Source organism: Enhydra lutris, unplaced genomic scaffold, assembly GCF_002288905.1.
Source record: "Enhydra lutris kenyoni isolate GAN:26980312 unplaced genomic scaffold, ASM228890v2 scaffoldscaffold29, whole genome shotgun sequence".
Classification (NCBI taxonomy): domain Eukaryota; kingdom Metazoa; phylum Chordata; class Mammalia; order Carnivora; family Mustelidae; genus Enhydra; species Enhydra lutris.
The window spans coordinates 19235791-19262732 of NW_019154113.1; the positions used below are offsets into that span (position 1 = coordinate 19235791).

General features: G+C 51.0%; 1 long non-coding RNA gene across 1 annotated transcript; it reads right to left on the reverse strand.

Moving 5' to 3' along the window:
* Positions 1-610: 610 nt before the first annotated feature.
* On the reverse strand, positions 611-9405 carry LOC111152723. Its single transcript, XR_002640938.1, has 3 exons — positions 9270-9405; positions 9025-9184; positions 611-811 (listed from the first exon to the last, which is right to left on the reverse strand). It is a non-coding gene; the product is annotated as an uncharacterized LOC111152723 (long non-coding RNA).
* Between the last annotated feature and the right edge of the window lie 17537 nt (positions 9406-26942).

A 26942-nucleotide genomic window follows, 5' to 3' on the forward strand; every position in this document is an offset into this window, starting at 1 on the left:
GAATACAGAGAGGGAAATGTGGTCACACCACAGTGGGGGAACCCAGCAGACCTCCCTTGACCAAGCCATCAAGGTGAACGTCACCAGTGATGAAGCATGTTGGCATCTCGTGCCCCTGATAGGGTGTGACAAGACGAGTACTTCACCTGCGTGACGATTTTTTCCCCTAAACCCATAACCCCGGTTGACTCACGAGAAACACACCCGACAAATCCACATTCGGGAGCATTCTACAAAATACCTGACCAGGACTCCTCTGTCAAGGTCATGAAAAAGAAAGAAAGACCAAGAAACCGTCACAGGCCAGGGGACACCCAGGAGACGTGAGGCCTGAATGCATCTGAGATCCTCCACTCAGTGCTGGAAGAGGGAAAAGGCAAACGGGTAAGATCCAAAGAAAGTCAGGAGTTCAGTGACTAGCGACGCGCTACGGCGGGCTCCTCGCGCTGCCATCCTGTGGCACCGTAAGACGCTGATGGCGGGGGGGCGCCCGGTGAGGGGTGTGCGGGAGCTCTAAGCCTTATCGTTCCCACTTCTCTGTACATCGAAAACTGATCCGAAATAACAAGTTTATTGAAAAAGAAAGTAGCCCTGGGGATGTCCTGTATGCCAAGCCCCACACGCCCCTCGCCCCGGCCACGGCGGGAAGGTGAGCCTGCGGAGCTCGGGGCCAGCACCCCACCTGGTGAGGCCTGGGGCTTGACACGGTGTGCAAGACCCCCAAAGCCAGCCGTCCGTATCCGCGCTTTGCAGGCGACTGGCAGTGAGAAACGTATCTGACACCACAGCCCAGGCCCGGCTTCGGCGTTCTCTGCAGAACGGAAACAAAAGTTACATATATATATATAGGAAAGTCACACAGAACAATGCTTACCCTCTCACCCGCAAAGCATTCAGCATCGTCCCTTCTGTTCTATTTTTAAAGGCGGTGCTGCCCACAACCCGCTCCATTGATTTTGAAACCTGTAATCTATACATGTTTTTTTTCTCTCAACAGCAAGATGAGGCTCACCGTGTCCACGGATGATATTATTAGTGTGTTCAGATTTCTGATGCTGCTGATCTGAGGACTTTAAACACTTTTTAATCTTCTGACCCTACAAGGTCAGTTCTTGACATAGGAAACAAACGTCACATGAAAGCCCTTAATTCAATGGAGAACTATGAGGGGCTACGCAGCTACTAGATGAGATCTGGGAAGACCATAGAGTAACACGGAAAAATATTTATTCTTTCAGCAAATATTCATCACCTACTGGGTGTCTGATGTTGTGCCGGGCACCAGGGACAAAGCTGTCAGCAAAAGAGACCCGATCCTTCCATCACGGAATTATAAAATCGCATGAAATACAGGAGTCAAATCATCACACAATATATAAACTGTGATCTGTGTGAAGAGAAGAGTTCTAATTTAGATTGAGGACGGGGGCAGGAACAGTCCCTGAAGACGGGCTGGGGATGGTGTGGAGCCAGAGGTCCTGGGCAGAGGACAGGACAGACACTGGGCTGGGGGAGAAGCGGGAAGTTTGGAGGAATTGGAAAGTCAGGCTGTTTCGAATGTGGTGAGTTTCATGAGGCACGAGAAGAGGTGGGAGGGGGACCCAGGGGCCCGAGGCCTGGTTCAGGATCTGGGCTCACTGGCAGCGGTGGGGCGGAGGCGGGGAGGACACTAAGATCTCATTTAGCTTCTGCAAAGCCCAGTCTGGTTACAGGGAGGAGAAGTAAGAAGGGGCAGGAGTAAAGACGTGGAGACAAAAGATAAGGGAGAGGCTGCAGGAAGGTGGGTTAGGGATCAGACATGCATCTGGGGGTAGAGTCCACAGGACTGGGTGAGGGACCGGGTATGTGTTTTGATAGGAAGTTTAGTTGGGACGGTAATCTAGGTCTCCATTCTCACTGTGTCAGGACTCTGGTTAGGCAGAAACTATCAGTGTGTGGGACCAAGAGCCGGACGTACAGAACATGAAAATCTGGCTCACAGGCAGCAGAAGGAATACGGGGGGAAAAGCACCAACACCAGAGTCAGACAGAGCTGGGCCTCACGCTGGCGGTGCCATGAACCATCGGTGATGGGGGCCAGCTTTCCAGCCTCTCTGTCCGCTCGCCTGCCAGGCAAGGGACCTCACTGGATCGTGCTTGCTCCCTGTGGTCCTCCCGATCAAGACTTCTGTGCTTAGCTCAGTCCCTGGAGCAGTACCTTCCTGACACACTATAAGTACCGTTATTATTACTGGCTTTCGTGGTGGAACCAGGGGAAAATTCGAATGAATACTGATCCAATACTATTTATATAGCAACATATTACAACTTAGTGGGGTCAGCTTAAGGATTCTGAGAATGTACGAAATGGCTCACACACTTCTCGCCTGGGGACACTCTGCAAACCTGTGTCCCAAACTCTCCATAGTGTCAAGATTCCTCTGCAGGGCACCTGAGGGTCAGAGAAGATGTCATCTTAAGATGGCACCAGAGGGATACGGGACCGCCAGCGCCAGTCCTTTCTGTTTCCAATCTGGCCCAGGACCTGCCCTTAGGAAGGCAAGCCATCACCGGTTTCCAGCAGTCCCTGTGACCCTCTACTCTCCCATCCAGGGCTTTCCTAAGTCTGTCTGTCCTGCAGCAATTCTGAAAGCATTCATTAATTCATTTAACCCTGACTGAGCACCTATTCCAAACAACCTAATACGCAAAGTGTAACTGAGGTACAAGTAAATTCCATGAGACACTGACTTTCCCTGGCTTAGACAGCAAAAGGGGGACATCCCAGCTGGGTCGTGAAGGATGTATGGGGGAGAAAGCCGCTTCCTACAAACAGACCAGGGCCAGGGTGTGACTCACACAGGGAACGGTAGCAATGTCCCCGTGGCTGGCTCAGTAGTGGGTGGTAGGAAGTGGCCAGGCATGAGAGGTCAGGTGAGACCCCACCAAACGATCTCGGGGACACGTGAAGACGTTGGACTTGATTCTGAGGGCCACAGGGAGTAAGTACAAACCCTGAACATGATCAGATTCGGATCTTAGACCCTCTAGCAGCTGGAGGGAGAATGGCCTAGAGGGGCAGAGGCTGCGGGCACAAGGGTGTGAGGGCAGCTTTCGGCCAAGGCTGGGAAGGGAGAGGAGGTGTCTTGACCAGCCTCCAGGAAGGGACGGGAGCCTGGACTAAGAGCGGGGAGCAGGGAGTTCTTGTGACGCTGGAAAGCTCCAGCTTTTGGGCGGAGGGGTCAGTCATCCAACAGTCCAACAAACTTGAGGCGAGGCCGAACATCCCCGGCCGTCTCCACCCAGAGTTCAGCTACGACGGGCAACACTGGAAATGACCAGACGAGCAGCCCGGCCAACTGCAGGCGCCCCGGGGTGGTCTGGGTTTTGCCGCTACGCAGCCTCGAGCTAGCACCCGATCACCCCCACGGGGCCTTTGGGACGATTCAGCAGGTGAGTCCCCCTGTAGGACAGCAATCTCCGAGGGCAGGGTCCCTCGCTTCGTCTTCCTTGCTGGGCTCTGTTCGTGGACAGGCTCTCTTCCCAGCGCTGGGCCCACATTCAGATGAAGCAAGAAATGAGTAAATTCCCCAGCGATTCAAACCACGGTCCCAGAATGGAGGCGCACCGCGTCTGACTGGCCTGCCTGGGGGCTGCACATGCCCTGATGGGCTTAGTGGGGGTCACACGCAGCCCCAAGTGAGGTGCGGAGGCAGCTGCTCGCAGAGGACTGTGGGCTAGGGTCAGGACTGGAGCAGACACCCACAGGAAAATCAAGGGTTGGGACAATCAAAGTAAACCGATGTGGGCCGGGGCAGGGGGTTATGAGAACAGATGCCCACCGTGAACACATGGTTCTGTTGGTTTCCTGGGGATGGGCACAGAGGAGATGGGTGAATCATTAGATGAAAGTCAAAGATATGACAGAATCATTCCAAGTTAAGCTATTCCTGGAAGAGAACTTGAAAGACCCAGTCTGGGGAGCTGGAGAACACTTAATTCTGAGATTCCCCCCCAAAAAAGAAAGAGTGGAAAGACATGCTGCAAACCAGTGGCTCTCAACCTTGGCTGGAAATTGAAGTCAGCTAGGGAGCCTTGATAAAATGTCAGCACCAGCGCCCCACCTGCAGACAGCGGGGTTTTATCGGCCTGGGTGGTGCCCAGACAGCCGTCAGCCCGTAAACTCCCCAAGCCATCCCAGCCCGCAGCCAGGGTTGCAAACCACCACTCCAAGCCTCGGGATGCCCAGAGAGTGGCACGGGTGAGGCGAGAGCCCCAGGAGTTTGGGACCTGGAAGGGAGAGAAAGGACATATCCTAGCTCATTGGTCGGGCTTGGTTGAGACTTAGGGCTCCAGAGGGGAATTAAGAAACCCCAGGAAATTGTGGGGCCAAGGATGTGCAGGGCCCCCTCTGAGCACAGGACAGAAGGAGGCGATCCTAAAGCCTGCTCGCGCTTTCTGAGGGAGGCTGGGTTCAGGGGAGAGTTGCCTCTGACTGGCAGCAGCCCCGAACAGAGAGGCGCCTACTTGCACACCTAGACCAGCTTGGAGCTCCGGAGCTCCGTCTGAGGCGACTCAACAGGACTGAGGATGAGTTAAGCAGGCTTCTAGCTGGAGACATGGTGTAGATGGTGATGCCATTCCAGGGTACAGGGAAGCCCGGGGCGGGCGGTGGGGCGCAGCCGCAGAGCAGAGAGGAGAAATGATGGGTGCAGTTTTGGACGTGCTGAGATGCAGGATACCGAGGGACGAGCAAGAGGAGATGATCAGTGGGCGGGCAGAGACAGCAGGGATGGTGTGTGGAAGGGGACTCTGGGCCGGCCCCGAGACAGGACTCCAGGAGGAGCGTCCCTGAGCTGACGGGGCGGAGGTGGGGCGGAAGGCATAGGGCCAACCACCAGGAGAGGGAGGGGAGCCTGGGGGGTGGAAAAGTGGCCCTTGGCACCCAGGGGGCCACCTGTTGTAGATGTGGACCAACCCCCTTCAGCCAGATTTAGTTGAATCAAATATCTTAAATTAAAAATAGAAGTAACGCTTTACTAGAAAACAAAAACAAACAAACAAAAAGCAAATCCTACGAAACATAAACGAGTGGGTTTTCGATTCATTTCAATGTAGCACATAGTCACCGAATGCCTGCCACGTGCCAGACTGGCCACAGATGTCCGGGCTGGCCTGGGGAGCCGGTCAGACCCACAGCCCCACCCCTCATCCCTTCCCCAGCCCCATCTGGGAGGCCGCAGTGGCTCCGGCTCCTGGCATCCCCGCCTCCAGTGAAGCTTAGCGCGTCCACCAGCTGTCCTCAGTGAGGCCCCCCTACGCCGCAAATCTGGGTCCTTGTGCCAAGTAACACCTTTCCTGAAAGCCTCCTGTTTCCCATCACTGCATAGTGGGTTTTGGCTCTGTGAGCTCCACAAAGCCCTTGCCTGTGCGGGGCTCCCAGTCAGAGCCCGGTCCTGCTCCGAGACCCACCTCTGGCTCTCGCCATGCTGCGCAGGGCAGAGATGCACCATCCGGCATCGGTCCAGGGAGGAGCACATCCACCTTTTCTGGCCATTTTTTTTTTTAAAGATTTTATTTATTTATTTGACAAATAGATCACAAGTAGGCAGAGAGACAGGCAGGACAAGAAATTTCTGAAAGGAAGCAGGCTCCCCGCTGAGCAGAGAGCCTGACATGGGGTTTGATCCCAGCACCCTGGGATCATGACCTGAGGCAAAGGCAGAGGCCTAAACCACTGAGCCACCCAGGCGCCCCTTTTCTGGCCATTTCTGACCATCCCTCCAACAGCTCACCCCTAGAGGTGGGGCTATTGGGGGGGGGGTCTCCAGAGTTTCCTTCCTCTAACAGTGCTATAATACCAGACAGCAGAAAATCCTCTGAAATCAAGACAATACCTCTCTACCCTGTGGAAACAAGAGCCCACCCCTGATTCCCCCAGAGAGCTCTCCCCATCATCATTCCCTTTCCTTCCCGGCAAATGCTTCCGGACTCCGGGCTGCTGGGAAGTGTGCGGGCTGCCTTCTCCATGGAGACTCCCCTGTAGAACTTTGTTTTCTATTCTGTGTGAACTCTTTCCCTCGCAACATCCCACGAGCTCAGGATTCCTAACCTTCTTCAGAAACAACACAAAACCTGCCTGAGCATTTGCTTTTCTTCACTCAAGTGGCCCTTCAAGGTCACACTTTTGCTGGTTTATCGCTCGGGAAACATCTTCGGTAGTTTCTCGGGTATATCGTCTCCTGAGCAAGTTGGGTTTTGTTCTTTCCTTCTAATTGCAGCAAAATACATGTCCCATAAAATTTATCATTTTAATCATTTTTAAGTATACAGTTTCGATGAAATTACACATTCGCAGTGTCGCGAAACCATCACCACTCTTTGTCTCCAGAACTTTTTCGTTTTTCGAAATCCAAACAAAGTTGTCAACGCCCAGAGGATGGGAACATGTTTAATTTAGTTTTTATTCCTTGTTCTACACATAATCCTTGCTCTACAAATACTCTGGACCAACTAGTGCAGACAAGAGGTTTAATATAAAAGACACCAAACAGGAACCAAGACTGCATCAAACCACATCTCCCCAAATTATGTCTTACTAAAGCAAGAGGGGGAAGACTGACGCTCCCCCCCATCCCCGAGAGGGAGAAAACCTAGAAACTTTTTCTAGATGGGGCCCAACATCAGGCTACGCGCTATCCCTGGCCAGAGGGGCCAGGTGTCCAAGACCCTCAAAGAAGATGAGAATGAGGAGGATGAGGCCCTTGTCCTCTCTGCTGAGAGAATGTGAGACCCTTGTGGGGTTCCATCTCAGACCAAAAGATGAGCCCACAGCACACAAGATCACTTGGAGGCAGGGACCGAGCCCATTACTCCGGAGTAACATCCCTTGAACAACCAGAGGAAGATTTCCCCCAACTTGCCTCATCACACAGACCTCTCAGGGCCTTCATTAAGCAGATTCAATCAGTACTTTCTGGGCGTGGGATCTGGGAATCTGCATATTTAATAAATACGTGGAGCGATTCTTATGAAAAACAAATTTGGGAAAGAATGAACTAGAATGTTCCATCAGTAAGGCGGGGCCAACCTAGAGGCCTGGGGCTGGGAAGATAAAGGCTCCCAGCCAGACTTTTCGTTGTGCTCCAGAGCTGCTCAGACCAGTGGGCCGCTTTCCAAGCCCTCCCTGGCCTCCTGGCCCCTAAGACTCCCTTGTGCCTGCTGCCTCTGCATGCTTGGCCCTTCCTCTTCCACATCCTGAACACAGGGCCCGTGTACTGCCTCTCGTTCCTTGCTCTGTGCCGAGGGCCTTGGCTGATCCAGGCCCTGGCTCATCCCCTGGCTTGGTTCCCCATAGTTGAGGGATGACAATGAGCTAGAGTCCTAATTTAGAACAAGAGAGCCAGGTAGTCATGGCTAGGTATTAATTAGGGAATGACTACAGCTGGCCGGTGACATCAGACTCTACCTTTAGCTCCATCTGGGTCATTACATGGAAATAAGTCTGGAAGCTTATATCTACCAAATCGGAGGTTGGTGTTTACAGAGGGAGACACTGGACACCAACCATATCATCACAGCTGAAATTCCACCTCGGGGCCCTTCTGATGCAAGCCAGCCGAAGGAAGCCCAAAGCCCGGGAGGCTGACTCATGTTCAGGTTGCTCTAGCCGGGGGCCCCGGGGGCCTCCGAGCGCCACAGAAACATGACTCCCCTCTCCCACAACCACTCCAGGGTATGATGGGTCAGAGAAGGTTATGGCCAAACGGGCTAGAAATTCAGAAATGTCTTCCTTTTAATAAAGCCAGGAAGGGCTTTATTGTCGTTAAAACAAATTAGAAAAGGACAAGAAATTTCTGAAAAAGCTCCGTGTTGACCTTCGCTTCAGAGTTACGTAAAGCAGCGTTTCCGTGGGATGTCAGCAGGTGTTACACAGCAGGAAAAGTTTCTGTCCTCCGTAGGTTTGGATGAAACTAAAATAGGTTTCTTTCCTTATCTGTCCGTCTGTCTCTCTCTCGCTCACTTTTTAGAACCTGTACTGTGTCGATATAGACAGGAAAATCCAAGAAGTAAATGCAATATACTATCTTTTCTAAATTAAGTGAATTTACTAACAACAAAACCTTACATTTTCCAGAGGGGACACGTTTTGGGAAATGGTAAAACAAGGGATGCCATAACCCAGTGCCAACTTGACTTACAAGAAACGAACTGACGGTTGCTGAAGGGGAGAGGGGTGGGAGGGATGGGGTGGCGGGGTGATGGACACTGGGGAGGATGTGTGCTATGGCGAGTGCTGTGAATTGTGTAAGACTGATGATTCACAGACCTGTACCCCTGAAACAAATAATACATTATATGTTAATGAAAAAAAATTTTTTTAATTAAAAAAAAAGAAAGAAGTGGTTGCTACTGTGTTTGCTCTCGGGTGAATACCAACTCCTCTGTCTGTAACCACAAAAATCACTTCCAAGGCTTAAGCAACAGAGCACTGTAGTTAGGTGAGTAGACGGTCTCGATTCTTACCCGGGCGCCCCCCGCTTTTAGGCTCAGGCATGTTAACTAAATTCCTTAGGCCTCAAGTTTGTCCTCTGTAAAATGGGCAGTATTGGCACCTTTGCACTAAGGTGCTGGCGAGGAGACGAAGCCACGCCCTGAGCTAGCACTGTCCAGCCATAGAGGCACGGTCTCCTGCAGGAGGGGGGTCCTCTCGCTCACTTCCGGGCTTGATAATCCTGCACATAAGCTAGTGTCACTTTGGAAGCACAGCACGTTGGGAGGAGAGTAGAATTGAGGGGTGAAGGAAAGGGTAAGAATTAACCGAAGACGAGCGTCGTACTAAAGCTCCGAGCATCTGGGCGGCGACGCAGAGGCGCAGGATGAAGGAGAACGGTCACTAAAATGTGCAGAAAGACGAACAGAAGAGAATCAAGTCAGCCTTGAGATGGGCCACGTAGAAATACGTACTTATGCGGGTCCACCAAGGCGTTACAAACACAAAACAGAGGGGACAAAAGTAGAGGAGAAGAAAGCAAAGAATCAAACCTCAGAATTTCTTGGAACAGCTTCCACTGTAACTCGCAATGCCTCGAGGGCCATCGCCCCCGTCTTCAGGGGGCTGACGACCGATGAGGGCAGTCAGGAGAGTGTGGGGAGCTGAGAGCCACCGAGGAGTCACCAGGGGGAGAAGGACGGGCATCTGGAACTGCATAAGCCAAGAGGGGGAGAAGTTAAGATCCAGTAGCTTCCCCGACACACACCCACTATTCCGTCTCGGGGGCTTCGGTTACCTGCAGTCAACACAAGGTCTGGAAGCAGACGATCCCAACACATCCCAGGTCACCAGCCGCGCAATGCTCTGTCGCAGACATGTGCCCGCGTCCCCCACCTCACGTCATCTCCTCCTGTAGGCGCTTTCTCATCTCACATCCTCATGGGAAGAATAAGAAATATCCCAGTAAGGTCTTTGGACAGAGAGGCCACATTAACATAACATTCGTTACACTGTATTGTTGCGATTTTTCTATTTTAGAATGAGTTACTGGGGCGCCTGGGTGGCTCAGTGGGTTAAGCCTCTGCCTTCAGCTCAGGTCATGATCTCGGGGTCCTGGGATGGAGCCCTGCATTGGGCTCTCTGGTCGGCAGGGGAGCCTGCTTCCTCCTCCCCACCCCCGCCTGTCTCAATGCCTGCTTGTGATCTCTCTCTCTGTGTCAAATAAATAAGTAAAATCTTAAAAAAAGAATGAGTTACTGTTTTCATCTCCTGCTGTGTCTAACTGGTACGTAGGTACACATGATTGCAGGTATCTGTGTGCAGGAAAACAGGTCGTCTGTATGGGGTGGGTGCTCTCTGTGGACCCAGGCATCTGCTAGGGGGCTTGGAACATCCCCCCCCCCAAACAAGGAAGTGGGGCTACCATACTAACATCTGAGAGGGAGACCGGAGATGCTCTCGCTGGTGAGTTCCAGCGCTAAACTGCGGCCTCTCAAACAAGGATTTCAGTCATCCCACTGGCCTTTCAGGACTGGCCTCCATCGCCACACAGCAATGTGGGTCACGGCAGAAAAAGGGATTCCTCCAAGAAAACACCTGAGCAGGACTGGAACTTTAAGAGCATGCTGCCCGACTTCAGTCATCCTCATGAAGAAACTTGAATTTCTTTAAGATCTCGTTGTGGCTGGGAATGAACTTACCAGGTCGCTTCTGGGAAAAGCAGTTTGGTCTCTTTAAACCACAGAGCAATGAATCGAATCTAAAAAGCATATGTGCGAGGCAGTCTGGGAAACTGGAACACTGCCCTTTGATGATATTAAGGAATAACCTAATTTCTTAGAGATGGTAACACACTGTAAATAAGTTTTTGTTTTTGTTTTTTTTAAAAAGAGTCCTTAGCTATTAGAGGTCTACACAGCAGTAGCTGAAATTTGCTTCAAAATAATCCGGGAGGTATGGAGGAGAAGCAGCCCAGTGTACCAGTGCAGCTGGGCTGGCCACGAGTTGCTAATTGTCGGAGCTGGGGGTTAGGTAAGGGGGCCACCATACGGTTCTACTTTTGTGTATGTTTGAAATTTCCCATTGAAACCTCTGCAAAGCAGGGGCACCTGGCTGGCTCAGCTGGTACAGGTTGAGACTCCTGGCCTTGGGGTCCATGAGTTTGACCCCTACACTGGGTGCGGAGATTACTTACAAAAGCTTTTTTTTTTTTTAATTTTTATTTATTTATTTTACAGACAGAGATCTGAAGTACGTGGAGAGGCAGGCAGAGAGAGAGAGAGAGAGAGAGAGAGGAGGAGGAAGCAGGCTTCCCGCTGAGCAGAGAGCCCGATGTGGGGCTCGATCCCAGGACCCCAGGACCACGACCAGAGCCAAAGGTAGAGGCTTTAACCCACTGAGCCACCCAGGTGCCCCCAAAAACTTTTTTTAATTAAAAAAAAAAAAAGACTCCACAAAGCAGGGACATCTCATTACAGAGAGAGACAATCTAAATTAGGCCTATAAATACAATAGGCATTATATCTCTTTATTCATTTGCTCATTCAAAAATATAATTACATAGAATACGTAAAATTATCTGTATAAATATGGCAAAATTCATGTAACATAAAATTCACCATTTTAACCATTTGCAAGTGTGCACGATGCCAATTATACCTCCATAAAAAACAAAGTGTACAATTCGGTGGCATTTTGTACATTCACAAGGTTGTGAGACCATCACCACCATCCAGTTCTCTCACCCCAGGAGGACACCCGTTCCCAATTAATCTGTCACTCCCTGCTCCCTCCTCCTCTTAGCCCCTGGCTACTGCTTACCTGCTTTCTGTTTGCACAGATTTACCTGTTCTGCATATTTGAAATAAATTCAACATCTATTTTTTAAATTTAAAATTTTTTAAAGATTTTATTTATTTATTTGACAGACAGAGATTACAAGTAGGCAAAGAAGCAGACAGAGAGAGGAGGAAGCAGGCTCCCCGCTGAGCAGAGAGCCCGATGCAGGGCTCAATCCCAGGACCCTGGGATCATGACTTGAGCCGAAGGCAGAGGCTTTAACCCACTGAGCCACCCAGGCGCCCCTAAATTTTATTTTTTTTAATCACTAAAACATTCAACAGGGTTTAAAACTGAAAAAGTTCAAAAGGGTTTGCGGTGAAAGTCTTCGCTCTGACCTCTCTGGCCCCAGCACGCAGTTCCCTTTCCAGAGGTATCCGTTTCTTACTCATCCTTCCAGAGATTAAAACTTTCCTTCCTCCTCGTTTACGCAGACGGTACCATCTTATGCACACTGCTTTGCGGCTGGCTTTTTTCCCCCTTAAGTACCTTGCGGCTCGTTCTAGGACAGAACAAAAAGAACCCCTCCTTTTCCCAGCTGCATAGCATCCCCTGGTGCCACGCTAGAATCTGCATCCTGCGATGCATGCTCTGGGGTTATGGAAATGAATAAAATAAGGTCCTTTCCCGGGGAAGCTCTGGGTCTAAAATGTACTTTCTTTTGAGAATAGAGAACTAGAGACAAACTAGAGGCTTCTGCTTCGAGGCTGATCATCATCTCATCTGTCTTCACGGTCGGGCACCGGGAAAGGGAAAAGACGGCTAATCTGGAGGGTTCCGGGGAGTCTCCAGGGATCTGCCAGGTGTGGCTGGTGAAGGGGTCAGTGAATTACTGCCTCTTCTCCACCTTCTTGTCTTCGACACAACTGATCGTGTCACCTGTGTCCTCCCTTCTTTCCTGATTAGGAAAGAAAGAATTCTCCTTCGGGAAATTTAGAAGTGCACAGAGAGACAGGATTTGCCCACAGTCGTTTGCAAGCATTCCTAATAGCTGCTCAAAACCGCACTGCTTTGAGGGGCTCCTGGGCGGTGCGGTCGGTTACGCAGTCGACTCCTGATTTCGGCTCAGGTCATGATCTCAGCGTCGTGGGATCGAGCCCCATGTCAGACATTCAGCCTGCTTGAGATTCTCTGTCTCCATCCCCTGCCCTCCTCCCCACCGTCTACTCTCACGTGTGTGCGCTCTCTTTCTCAAATAATAAATGAATAAGTGTTTTTTAAAAAACTGCACTGCACTGATACACCGTAACTTACTAAATTATCTCTGTATTCACTGCTGCATTTTAGAGATCCAAGAACCGAAGCCACAACAGACGTTTATTTTAAGGAGATAGAGAAACATCCAAGTTCATATACCGAATGAGACAGGTAACAGTTGGAACCTGACATGTGTATTGGAAAATTCTCTCTGGGACACAGAAACTGTATTAATGAGTGATCTCAGGGAGGATGCAGGGCTAGGAAGAGGAGAGGAGCGGACAGCTAAGACTTCAGGGATTCCACAGTTGCTGGATAGTAAACTAAAATGAAAAATTCTGCAGATTGAACAGAGGAGCATTTATTTTGAGAGACTAGAACCCTGCAGTCCGTGTCTGTGGGGCTGGACCGAGCAGGCAGTGGGACGGAGGGAAGAGCACTGGTGGACAGCAGCCGCGTGGGCCGAACCCCATGGATGAGCAGCAGGGGCGCCCGCATCTGGGGGCGGTGGAAGCCACAGGATCGGACACGGTTCCCGTGAAGAGCGTGGAGGATGAGAAGAGGTCAGGGGCCGAGCCCCGGGCACACAGACCACAGAAAGAGTAAGTGTCGCAACAGCCGAGAGCTCAGAGCAAGACATCCTCACCAACCCTACCCCAGAAACTCTTCCTGCCTGACCTGGGGGGTGGCCAGAGCTTGTCAGAGGGGTTGGGGACCTTCACGGGTGTTTAGATCAGCAGGAGATTGGATAGGGGAGAGGAGGGCGGAAGGGGAGGACTGTTTGAGAGCCTGAAAAAGAGCTCCCTACGGCCAGGGACTTCATCACCAGGGCTCTGACAAAGGGACGGGACGCTTCCTTCCCTAACAATACAATTTTCCCTGAAAATGGACCTAATAATAGGCCTCACACTACTACCAAGGCTAAATTAGACTCCGCTGACTCATAAGTCTTTTTATGTCTGCAGTTCCGATCTCTGCTTCCCATACCACCGGGTAAATGACAACACTGTTGTTCTTCTACTGAAGATCTATTTCGGGGATGGGCAGTGGACCGTCCGTAGCTGTGTGTGCTATTATTACCGTATCTTTTACAGCATTCGTTTCAAACATAGAGGAAAAGGGAGAACGCACAGTGAGGCGAACTGCCTTCTTGCTAGGTAAATCCTCGGAGAAGAATTTGCTTTCGAACGAAGTCAGCCGCGTTGGGGGTAGAAAATCAGACAAATGGCCTCTTGGTAAATCTTGCCATACAGTGTTTGCATGGCTCCTTGTGGGTTAGAAACAGCGTTTGACTCAGAAAATACGCTGAGTAAAACATCTCTAGCTCCTGTTCAACCAAAAAATGGCGAAAGATAAACAACGCTGATCCCCGGCAAAATATCAGCTCGGTTTGGCAAATACTTACTGAGCACCAGCTGTGTTCCAAGGAGGCCGAGGTGGAAAGGCATGGTTGGCGGCCCAGAGGCTCAGACGCCAGGAAAGAGGCACTCTGAGTTGTCGATGGGGGTGGGGGGGAGTAGCCCATCGCAAAGAAGGTGTATTTCTCACCGTAATTTAATAAACTAACATCTGGTTTCCCGAGACACTGGTACGCTAGCGTGGTTACACAAGCTCGGTCAGTATAAGCCAACAGCAGGCAACCCGGAGTTCTGGATGTTTCCAGCGGGGGGCTTGGGCTCTGAATCACCCCACAGTTGCGGGTAATTAAAATCACCTGGTGGGGAGGGGTTAGAGGAGGCTCACGTGCCCCTCCCTGCCACCCCAATTCCCTGGCGTGGCGACTGCACGAGGCTTCTTCCTAACCCTGGTGATGCTGGTTCTCTCAGATCTGCACTGGGTGGGGGAACAGGTGGTGGTCAAAGGCAGGGGATGGAGGGGTGGGTGGGCGTGGAGACAGAAACACACACAGAGGGAGACGGACAGATGCTGTTGGGGAGGCAGAGCCACTAAGGGTATCTTTTTTTTCTCTTTGACACCCTTTTCAAATTTTAGTGACTGTGGCACTGAGAATGTCTCACCGTGACATTTCTCTTCAGAGCAACAACTTCTACCACAGAGAACTGATGTGAAAACTCAAACGGATTTTGAAAGATTCCTGGAAGCGAGAAAGGATGGCTCTGGCTGTTAACCTTACTCCACCAAGGTTCGTCCACCTCTAGACCAGGGCCTCAAAGCCCTCCCTCTCTGCGGAAGGGGAGGGTGGATATTGGGGGAGGGGACAAGGGGACGAGCCATTTCTGTCAGAGGCATTGTTAATACTATGACTGTCGGGAGCCTGGGCACATCAGTCTGTTGAGCCTCCAACTCCTGATCTTGGCTCAGGTCATGATCTCAGGGTCGTGGGACTGAGCCCCCAGTTGGGCTCTGTGCTCAACGGAGAGTCTGCTTGAGACTCTCTCTTCCTCTCCCTCCCCTACTCACACACTTTCCCGCACTCTCTCTAAAATAAATACATTTTTTAAAGGTTTTATTTATTTATTTGACAGAGAGAGAGAGCACAAGCAGGGGAGCAGTAGACAGAGGGAAAGGGAGAGGCAGACTCCCTGCTGAGCAGGGAGCCCAATAACGGGCTCGATCCCAGGACCCTGAGATCATGACCTGAGCCGAAGGCAGACGCTTAACCGACTGAGCCACCCAGGTGCCCCTAAAATAAGTAAATCTTTGAAAAATCTATATTGCAATCGTCCTCTTTCCAAGGAGGCCCATCAGGAGGCAGACTACTCAAGGCTGGATGTGTGACAGTAGATTCTAATGATTTTCTTCTGCTCTTAACACCCTCTAGGCCAGAATCTTCTCTTTGATGGTCCATGGTCTGTTAGGCTGGGGTTTCAACAAAGTGCTTGTCATATGTTCATGCAATTCCAGAGCTGTTCTCCTTTCTCTCTCTCTCTCTCTTTCTCTCTTTAGCAAAGTTTCAGAGTCGTGCCGTCATCACCACCACTATCTGGCTTCAGGTTATTTCCATGGACCCTGGCCCCCAAAAGCTCCTTCGTTGTCATTTGTAGTCTGTCCCTCTCTCCTACCCAAACCCCAGCAATCACTGATGAGTTCTCCGTCTCCATCAGAGCCTCTTTTTTGAACACAATTTTGGATGTCGCCGTCCATAAATTCTCGCACCTCTGCCTGAGGAAGGGCTGGCCCTCTGGGTAAGGACACACACCGCCTTCCTCAGTTTCTACAGCAGAACGTGACTCTGTGCTGGTGCATCTGCCGCAGGCTGTGGCCAGGCCTGCCCACGGAAAGCACCCCAGTGGACACGAGTGGACACAAATGGAAAACAGGCCTTGCAGTGTACGTGCAGGGAAAGGGAGGCTGCTGCACATTCTAACACACCGGGCAGGAAGTTCAAGGGCGAAGCCGTGGCTCTCAGGTCCAGGTGATGTGGCCTTGTGAGTAGCAGGCTGACGGCATTCCGTGGCGGCCCACGTCGTTACAGGGTCATTTGCTTCAGACCTGGCAGACACCTCACCCTGCGTGGGCTCACCGGACACGCTAGAGTATGCGCACACCTCCCTGAGGCTCAGGAAGGCAGGCCTCAGGGAGCCCCCCTGGACTCCTTGCCTCATTCCCATCCCTGCTTTGGACTAAACCAAAGTCAAAGTGAACTGAGTCTCAGCTGCTATGTGGAAGTCCACGGCCGGCTCGAGCAGTGTCTCATACAAAAGCCAATGGCGCCTCCTTGACCAATGCCTCGAACATCCGGGTTCTCATTTCTCAGCCACGGGGGGCAGTCGTGACTGGCCTGTCTCACGTCGCCTATTCCTCAAACCTCCAGGTCTGATGCAGTGTTCTTGAGGTTGTCTGGTGTCCCTTCTCTGGGGAGGAGGGCGTGGATTCGAATCTCCCTTCTGCGCGCCTGCGTAACCTTGGGCGAGTTACCTCGAGTCAGCGAGGCCTGAAGGAGATAACGTAGTTCCGAGGCAGCCGGGGACTGGAGTCCGCACTCAGCAGACGGTGCTGGTGGGAGTGTTGTGACAGGCGTGTTTTCATGGGGCCATTGCAAAAGGTTCGCCTCAGAGCCTCTCCCTGCTCAAACCAGCCAAGTCAGAGTGTTTCGCTTCGGTCTGGAGAACGGTGAGGAAGGAGGGGGGGACTCACTAACGTTTCTTAAGCCCTATAATCATAATCTCGGCAGTGGAAGATAATTGTTATCATCTCATTCTAGAAATAAGGAGAAATAACCTCATTCTTGGTTAAGGTCACTCAGGCTGGCCTGCACGGAAAGCTGATGCTCTTTCCACCTAAGAATGCTCCAGGTCCCCATGGAGCAAAAGCTCTCCCCCCAACACAAGCCTGTGGGAGGGGGCAGGCTCTCACCCGCCAGGAGGGAGACAGAGTCAACCCTCAGCAATGTCTCACTGGAACAGGCCAAAGTCAAGGAGACACACGCGTTGCCCCGTGCCAGCAGAGGTCACAACCCACATTCCAAGTAGGAGGGGGGCAACGTTACACAGCGGATCTCTGGGGGGTCTCGGGAGAGAGGGGAGTAGAGAGGGAGTGAGTCGGCCTAAAGGGAAGTGGGGAGCCTTGTCCATCCGCCACACCCCAAGCCCAGATTCCTCCCCGGGGCTCACTTCTGGCATCTGTGCTTGCTTGTGGGCACGCGTGTGTGCACGTGTGTGTGTGTGTGTGTGTGTGTGCATGCATCTGCCCTAACTTCACTTTGCTCTGAGTTTTTCCTCAGCTTCGAGTCTGTCTACACCAGGTACCTCGCTGGGATTACCCTTCCCTGCACTCGATGGGGTCACCTTGTCCTGCTCAGATGATGCCTACACTACAGCGGGACAATCCTCTACTGGACTCTTTGCTTAGATCCTACGATTTGTGTTCCATGTTTCATCACTTCTGTCCATTCCCCCAGCATTTACCCTAGAAACATGCTGGGTGTGGGTAAGTGCTCATGGATGGGAGAAAATAAGCAAGGTCACAAGCCCTCAGAATCTTTAGGGGGGAGTTTCTCTAGCATTTAGGCAGGGTTTTCTCTAGTGTTCTATCTGAACAGAAATAAAATATTTTTTTTAAAGATTTTATTTATTTATTTGACAGAGAGAGATCACAAGTAGACAAAGAGGCAGGCGGAGAGGGAGAGAGGGAAGCAGGCTCCTGCTGAGCAAAGAGCCCGATGCGGGACTCGATCCCAGGACCCTGGGATCATGACCTGAGCGGAAGGCAGCGGCTTAACCCACTGAGCCACCCAGGCGCCCTGAACAGAAATAAAATATTAAATAAATGACCAAACTTGGTGTTAGAGTTTACAAAAATGAGCAAACTAAAGTGAAACGCTGAAGGGAAAGAAAAAGTAATGTTTGCTGCAGAGAAAGAAATAACGTGCTCTCAGCTCCTTCCTAGCCAGTGGGGTTTAGTCAGAGGGAAGTTGTCAAACACATTTCTGAGATGCTCTCGAGGCCCACGGATCACGGGAGCGAACATACGGATCCCACCGCTGGGTGCAGGCCCGCGGGCAACCACGGGAGGCTGTTGGCCAGTGCTCCCCTTCCCGTCGGAGGATTCACCTTCCTTCTGACTCACTGTCTTCACTGTTTACCTTCGTATCTGCCAACTGTCTGAATCGGTGTTTCAACTGTTCTGACCATCTGCTGGGAGAAAACTTCCAGATTATGTCACAGTTTTCAGAACCTCGAATCACACAGTTTGGGAGCTGGAGGACGCAGAAATCAGCAAGCCTGACTCCTTCCTTTGCAGGCTCGCAAACGCTTCTCCCCTGCCTTGAGCCTTGGCCCTGATGCTCAGGTGCCCAGGAGGCAGAGACCGTGCACGGTGGTCTGGAGGGGCTCGCAGCACCTTACACTCCAGCAGGGACCATGGAGAGGTTCCACAAGGTGACCAGGGTGCCTAGGGAAGGGGTGTCTAGGGGACACATATGCTGTGCACAGGAGGGGGGCAGGGTCTGTATACGCGTTTGGGGAGAAAGTAAGTGGGAAAAGATTTCTCATATACAAGACGGGACAGGAAGGTAGGGGCCAGAGCAGTAAACATTTCCCGAGCACCAGCTATGTATCAGGTCACTAGACTCTACACTAATCGCCAAAGATGTGAAAGATACAGCCTTGCCCTCAAGGAGTCTCTACCTTAGGGAGATGGGGCTATACACGTGCAAGATATTCAGGAAGGAATCATCGGTTCTCCTTGGAGGTGGGGACAGAGAAGGGGTGTATGACTGAGGCCGCCCGGAGGTGACATAATAGGCTAGGGTTTACCGAGTAGACCGGAGTGGGGAGGGCACCGCAAACAGAAGGAACAGCACGTAGACAACACAACACAGTCTTCCAGGAACCTGAAATGGTTTGTGGCGGCCGCGCATTGAGTCCGCATGGGGAGAGTGGCGGGAGAGGCTGCATAGGACAGAATGAAACTTCCCAGGCCGGAATTCCACACTCAGCAGCCTCGAGTGTATGCTGGAAGCAATGAGAAACCCCGGAAAGGTGGGGCCGTCAAGGGACAGAAGTCACCAGCTTAGTGGTTTAGAAAGACCCCCCCGCCCAGCTGGTTGACACACCGGGGTTGGTTATGTTATTCTCAGTTCTTTTCTGCGTGTTTTATAAGAATTAAAGAACACCTGTTACGGGGTGGAGAAGTGTTTGGAGGGGAGCAGAGCCGGCTTACAGGGACAGTTTGAGGCTGTCACCTGGTCTGCATGAGAAGGAGTGAGGGTCGGAACTGTGGCAGCAGGGAAGAGGAGGCTCTCTGCTTGAAGAGATGGTCAGGAGCTGAGGTCCCCAGGGCACGGGGAGGGGAGGGTGTGCGAGAGAGGGGGAGAGGTCCGGGATGAGCGCCAGCTACTGGTGTGGGTAACTGGGAGGACACAGTCCCTGAAAATGAAGACAGAGCAGATGAATGGGTCCAGAAAGGAGGATGAACTTGCTTATGGACATGTGCTGGAGAAGTCGGCCAGACCTGCAGAGAGAAATTTCTAGCAAGCAGTACTTATGAGTCTAGAGCTCAGACTTAGGAGTCTAGAGCTGGCTGGGGGCACCACTGCTGAGTCGTCAGCACAGGGCTGGAAGCTGGAGTCACAGAGAAACTGAGCACGCAGAGGTGACACCAGGAGAGTACAGATGGGGTCATGGGACACCAGCACTTAGGGATGAGCAGGGGACTGAGGAGTCAGCCAAGGAGATGGAGGTAGAGACGTGACAGTGACCTGGGGCCAAGGAGGATCATGGGAAACCTGGAAACAAGGGGACGGCAAGGTGTAAGGGAGCAAGGAGAGGCCAGTGTCAAATGTCGCACAGGTACGAAATAAACCGAAGCCTTAAACAGTCAGTCATTGCGTTCCGCCCAGGTCAACTTTGTCCTGGCGAAGTGTTTCGGAGGCTTGCCTGGGGGCAGAAAGGGGCTGGTGCAGGTGTGCAGGGCTCTTGGTGAGGGGCTAACAGTGTGGAGAAAGCAGATCCGAGGTGTTCAAAGGAGGACACAGGACTGAGGGCAGGTGTCGGTTTTGTTTTGAGACGGAGAAACTCGAGACCAAGTAAGGGCTCCAGGGTGGGGGTAGGGGGATGAAAACAGAGGAGACAGAAGGAACTGCAGAAGCACAGACCCGAAGAGCAGGTTGCACACTGACCCAAGCAAGACACAGTGGCCTGAGACCCTGGAAGACAAATGGGGGAAAGGGGCGAGAGGTGGGTGCACTGTAGGTCTGCGATCGAGAAGCTGAGGGAACTGAGGCTGAAGCCACAGTTTCCCCACAAGGTGGGGAAAGTAAGGCCCAGGGGCGGGGTGACTTGCAGGACAACGGCTGGTTTGCAAACTGCCTCACCCCCCACTGAAGGCGGGGAGAGACCAAAGAAAGAAGGGGGGGCCCCTCCTGATCAGTGGATGGCGGCTTTCATGAGCAAGGGAACGTACATTTGAGGCTTGCCTTGGGCGGCCACAAGACAGGTAGATTTCCACACTGCCTGTCAGACTCTCAGACGCTTACTAGAGGCCTCCACTGGGTTGGTCTCAACATCTTGTCTCTCCAGGCTGCATCCTTGAAAACAGCTCCGGCCGTGGGCATGGTGGGCGGGACCAGCACTGGAAGGTTGAGGGAGAGGTGAGGAGCTTGATGGCTCCCGGGCCAGCTCCAGGGTCATCTGGTGGTCACACCCTGTCTGTGACTTCCTACAACAAGCCACAGGGAGTAAGATTTTTAACTCAAGTGTCTTTGACTCCTTGCCTGGTGCTCTGTTCCCTACGTTACACTCACTTAGGTTGAAGACACTTGCTTCACATAACACCGCCCTGTTAAGAGGGGGCTTCCCATACTTTTCTTTGGAAAGATCACCAGATAAGGCTGCCTTCCCACAAGGGCAGAACAGGCCACCCTGTCATCAAAGACAAGAAGTTTGCCAAGATCCCGGTTTGAGACTTTCTTAAAATGGGGCAGTTAGCAGAAGTTCGTCCTCAGATAAGGATCCTGACTTCCTCATGCCTGTCCCAGCGGCTTAGAGAATGCTCGTAACACTTAAACTGTGATGATCACCTCAGTGGACAAGTCTCTCGGCCTCTCTGCACGTTTCCAAGGTCCCTTCTAAGAGTAACAGGCATATCTGATGAAGAGGTGGACGGGAACAGGACGCTGCAGTAGATTATGAGAGGTGAGCACTGGAGCGCGCAGAGCAAGCAGCCACGAAAAGCGAAGGAAGGACACTAAAGATGGGAGCCACCACAGGGCCCTGCGCCGGCCCTGCCAAATGAAGCAGAGTCAGATAGATATTCAAGCACAACTTGAATCCAAGTCTCCTCCACCTAGAAAACGTAGACCGGGCCACTATTTACATAACAAACACAAGGAAAAGGAGAGAAAAACCCTTCATACCACAATCGTTGTAGATTGGGAAGAGACTTTAGTTCCAACCCATTAAGCCCAATGCATAGCTTTTTCCTCCCCAAGATTGCTCATTTTTCCTTCTGGGATTTCTTCGATGATACCAACTGAATCCTACAGGAAATAGTCAAGCTCAGGTAGCAAACGAAAGAACTAGCACGGGCTTGCTTCCTACCCTCTCCCGGGGAAAGTCCCTCACGCGAAGGACTCCTCCTGTGGGAGGATGGCACCGAGGGCCAGAATTGGATTAGGATCTTGTAATCTCTGATTAAAACAATTCCTTGTAATTAAAAGTCACAGGAGGACAGATGTGAATCTACCCCGATGCCTTGGGGCGCCTGTGGGGGCTCAGCTGGTTGTGTCTCTGACTTCAGCTCAGGTCACTGAACTCAGGGTCTTGAGATCAATCCCCGCAGCGGGCGCCCCACTCAGCGGGGCGTCTGCTTGACGTTCTCTCTCCCTCGGCCCCTCCCCTCTGTGATGCGTGCAGGCCTGTGCGCTCTCTCTCTCCAAAATAAATACATAAATAAATTTTTATAAGAGAAAATTCTCTAAACCAATGCTGCACATAACCTGAAGCCTTTTCAGGCTGCTTAAATATTTATGTAGCATATAATTACTATCATTAGCATCTGCATAATGTCTTTGCTCACTTGAACATAAAGGACTTCGTATATGCAGTAATTATTTCTCACGATAACCTACTGAGGCAGAGAGAGAGAAAGGATTATTATTCCCATTCTGCAGAAGATAAAAGCAGGGCAGGGAAACATGTTGACATTTGCCCAGGTCAGAAAAAGGGAGTGGAAGGCTTTTGTATTTTAATTCTTTTTCAGGAACTTATTTATTGAGCCCATCCATGTGCTTGGCTCTATGGAAGACGGTCAGTATATTCATGGGTGGGGCAGGGAGGCTGGGGGAAAGAAAGGTGGCTTATTTTTTTTATTCTTTTTTTAAAGATTTTTATTTATCCATTTGAGAGAGCACACGCACAGCTGAAGAGGGAGAAGCAGGCGCCCCCTGAGAAGGGAGCCCAATGTGGGACTCGATCCCAGGACCCTGAGATGATGACCACAGCCGAAGGCAGAGGCTTAACCGACTGAGCCACCCAGGCGCCCCAGGAAAGGTGGTTTGAATAAAACAATACGAAGAAAGAAAGACAATTTGTGAGCCTGTAGTTCCAACTCAAGCTATAGGCACAGAAGTTCAATCTTGCCACGGGGCACAGTTTCAGAACACAGTAGGTCACATCTGCCTGGTCCCAGAAATGAGAGACCTATTCCTCTACTCACTAGGAAGGGAACAGATCAAAAATAAACACAGTATTCCATCTGTATATTCCTGAGAGGGAGAAAGTGTGACAGCTCCACCTTACAAGGAAATGGGCTGAGATGAAAACCACGCACTCCCACATTCCCTGAGGACACGCTCCAAAGTGATGGCCCATTGCCCTCTGTCCTCCTGCCCTGTGGAGTCACCCTTCTGGTTCACTTTTTCAACCAACCATCTTCCCCACTAGAACGGAAGCTCCCCGAGGGCAGGGCTTTTACCCTTATTCGCTGATGTTTTCGGGGCCTGGCACAGAACCTGGCATCTAATAGGAATTCAAGAGACATCTGTTAAATCATGAAGTACGTCTGAAGGTTCTGGTTCCAGTTCTGCCGCTGACCAACACTGTGACCTTGGAGAAGTCATTTCATCTCCTGTGGCATTTTTAAAAGAAAAAAAGTAGGGATGCCTGGGTGACTCAGTCGATTAAGGGTATGCCTTTGGCTTGGGTCATGATCCTGGGGTCCTGGAACTGAGTCCCACCATCGGGCTCCCTGCTCAGCGGGAGCCTACTTCTCCCTCTGCCCCGCCCCTCCCCCTGCTCACACCCTCTCTCTACCTCTAAGCAATAAAGAAAATCTTTTAAAAATTATAAAAATTAAAAAAAAATGTAAAAAGTGTTCAGCCAGATAATCCTTTACAGTGCTTCAATACTGTGATTTTACGTATGCTCGGAACCATAACCATAACATGAGGCCAAATGGAGTATAAACCAGAGCGCAGGGGGTAACTGTCACATTTCCTGTCCGCCAGCACCTTTTGAACATCCTTCCTCTGTTTAGAGGATGTGCCACCTCGTGAGTCCTGCCTCTCCCAAGAGGAAACTAAAAGCTCACTTGCCCAGCCTTCCTTTCCGTCGGGATCAGCCCTCTGACTTGGGTCCTGCCTGTGAGATACACCTTTGAGAAATTCGTTCAGAGGTGGGGGACACGAGGCAACAGGTAGGTTGTCTTGGCTGTGTGTTTTGGGGGGAGGCTGCGGGGGCAGAGTTCCTGCCTTCTGGGCTCCCCGGCAGCCCCCCCTCGGAGCAGTCGGCGCTGGGCAGGAGCAGCAAGGGGGCTCAGTGTGGCTCCCCACGTGTGGAGTATGGAAGGAATGGGAGGAAACAGTGTTTCACTGTGGAAAGAGCAAGGTTTTGTGGAAGGATCACAGACTTGATCCAAATCCTGCTGCCACTCACCAGCTGGGCCCCTTGAAACACCTGCATAACCGCTGGAGCCCCAGTTTCACCATCTTTAAAGTGGTCATTGTCCAAGGTCACTCACAGCCTCTAAGAGTAGGAGTTTTTAGCTGCCACAATCCCCCAGGGACATCTGCTGGTGCGTTTTGCCTCCAGATGACTGGGTTGACATGAGGCTTGAAATTATGGGTAAAATTAAGTTAATTTATAGGGTTGCTTGAAGATAAAACTGAGATATAAGATTAGTAACAGAGACAAAAAAGTCAACTAACATAGGGCAATCTTTTCCAGATGTATCCACAGGCCCAGGGACATTACTATCCAGTCAACTCTTGGTTTCGGCTCAGGTCATGATCTCCTGATGGTGGGATCTAGCCCTGCATCAGGCCCCACGCAGTGGGGAATCTGCTTGAGATTCTCTCCCCCTGTCCCTTCCTCCCCAACCCCCCCCCATCACCTCCTTCACCTGCTCTTTCTCTAGAGTGGGTAAATAAATAATTTCTTAATTTTTAAAAAATATTTTTATTTGTATTTTTAAAGATTTTTCAATCTTGAAATTTTAAATTTTGATTTAAATTTTAAATCTTTCTCTAGAGTGGGTAAATAAATCTTGTATTTATTTATTAGAGAGAGAGAGAAATAGCAAGAGAAAGCATGAGTCGGAGGGGTTATGAGAGGGAGAAGCAGGCTCCCTGCTGAGTAGGGAGTCTAAAATGAGGCTTGATCCCAGGACTCTGGGAGTATGACCAGAGCCAAAGGCAGATGCTTAACTGACTGAGCCACCTAGATGCCCCAATAAATCTTCTTCTTCTTTTTTTTTTAAAGATTCCATTTATTTATTTATTTGACAGAGAAACAGAGAGAACAAGCAGGGGGAGCAGCAGTGGGAGGGGGAGCAGGCTCCCCGCTGAGCAAGGAGCCTGATGCAGGGCTCAATCCCAGGACCCTGAGATCATGACCTGAGTCAAAGGCAGACACTTAACTGACTGAGCCACCCAGGTGCCCCTAAATATTTTTTTAAAAGAAAGAATATTGAAAGAACTAATGGGCAGAAATAATTGCACTTGAAAATTGATTTGAATACCTAGAGTTCTTTACAGAAACTCTCAGGAGCTTAGGAGCTTCTAAGTACTTATGAAATTAAAGAAATACACTCTTTCTTGTGCAAGTCCTCATCACCTGGAAATAATGCTATAATAAAGTCACAAAGAAGCAAACAAATGGGTCTCCCACCACCCTCCTTTTTCCAGCTGTCCTCCCTGACTCCTGATACCAGGTGGGGAAGCATTTTTCTAAGTTTCTCAACTGTTACACTGCTACCATGTATTTATTCTAATTTCCTCTTCAAGTTTATATTTCCTATTCCTGCCTCCTAAATATGGGTTTTCCTGAGGCATAGGCCTTGGCCTTCTGCTCCTCTCTATATATACTTTCTCCTTTGGAAAGATCATATACGCTGATGATTTCAACTGTTGTTTCTTCACGGATGACTCACACATTTACATATTTAGGCACAACCTCTCTTTCTTCAGCTTTAGTCCCGTATTCCTAACATGCCATCACAAATTCTACAAATCTTTCTGAGCACAGTGCTAACTTCTGCTTTAAATTAACTCACCCTAGGGGGTCCCTGTGTGCCTGGGCAGCTCAGTCAGTTAAGCCTCTGACTCTCGGTTTCAACTCAGGTCATGATTTCAGGGGTGTGGGGTTGAGCCCCGTATCTGACTCTGCCCTTGCACGGAGTTGGCCTGGGTTGAGATTTCTCTCTCCCTCTGCCCCTCCCCTGCTTTCGCTCAAAGAAATAAAACCCACTCACCCTATGGCTATCCCTTCTCAGTCCCAATTTCCCAGGTTTACAGGGCTGCAGTTTTCCCTGATTCTTCCTAATCCTTTTCGCCCACCATCCACTCCGTTACTAAGGAGAGTGTTAACTCGAGTTACTGCAACCTTGCTCTTCCCCTCTCACCTTTACTATCCCACACAGACACTACCAGAGCTCCTCATCCATACTGTCCTAGCCACTTTTGCTGGCTCAGTGTTTGTAAAACATGGCTTGGACCGCTCACAGCTCCACTTTCATTCCACGTTTATTGAGGGCTCGCTTTGGGCAAAGCACAACATTACACATTCCAGAACGTAGGAATGATAAGGGTCTGTTTACAGTCTAGTATGGGGAAGAGTTGTACACAATTTTAGTTCAAAATTAGAAAGTGGTACTATCTGAATGAATGAAGAATGGTCCAGAAAGTAGGATGGACATTCAGCAGGAAAGAAAATTTATTTCTAGATGGAGAGGTCACATTTATCTGGCTTTAAAGACTGGACAGAATCTCAGCATCCTTAGAAGATGGGAGGGGAGGGTAATCCAAGGAGAAAGAGACAGGAGCGGTCTTTAGAAAGGTAATGGGTAATTCATTCAAGAAGTGCTTCCTGCGACCTTGCCGAGGGCAAGGAAGAACGAAAGGAGAACAGCAAAAAATGAAGTTAGAGTTTTTAAACCAAGTTAATAAATCTGGCCTTTAACCTACAGGCAACAGGGAGCCAGGGAAGATTTTTGGTCACAGTGAAGATCACAGCAGCTCTGTCAGCTGGGCCGGCGGCAAGTGACGCCGGAGGAAGGGTACCTAGGAGAAAAGCCGTGCGTTTTCCCCGTTCAGGGCTGGTAATGAGAACGTGGAGAGGGTGGACGGTGGGTAAGGAGAGTGGATGCCGGCACTCCTGCAGAGGTAGGATCGACAGAACTCGTCAACGGACGGCAGTCAGTCAAGGGAGGAAAATGTCAATTGCGGACATCCAAGTGTCCAAGTCGAAACCGGTGGTCACGCTAACAAAGCGGGTGCGCCGTCTGGAAGGACGGGGCCCGGTTACATGTGGGAAGTCCCGCGGGCACGACCGCAGAACATCCGGGAAGGAACGGCCAAGACGCTTGGCGGCAGCTGAGCGCCGACGAAGTCAGCTGGTGCAGAGGGGTGTTTCGGCAAAAACCGGTTCAGAACGGACGACTGACACCGTCCTCCCGCCGGGCGAGGGGCGTGGCACCGCCGAGGCCCTCCACTCGAGCCCGCCGTCCCCGGCAGTCCTCGCCTCGCCGGAAGTGG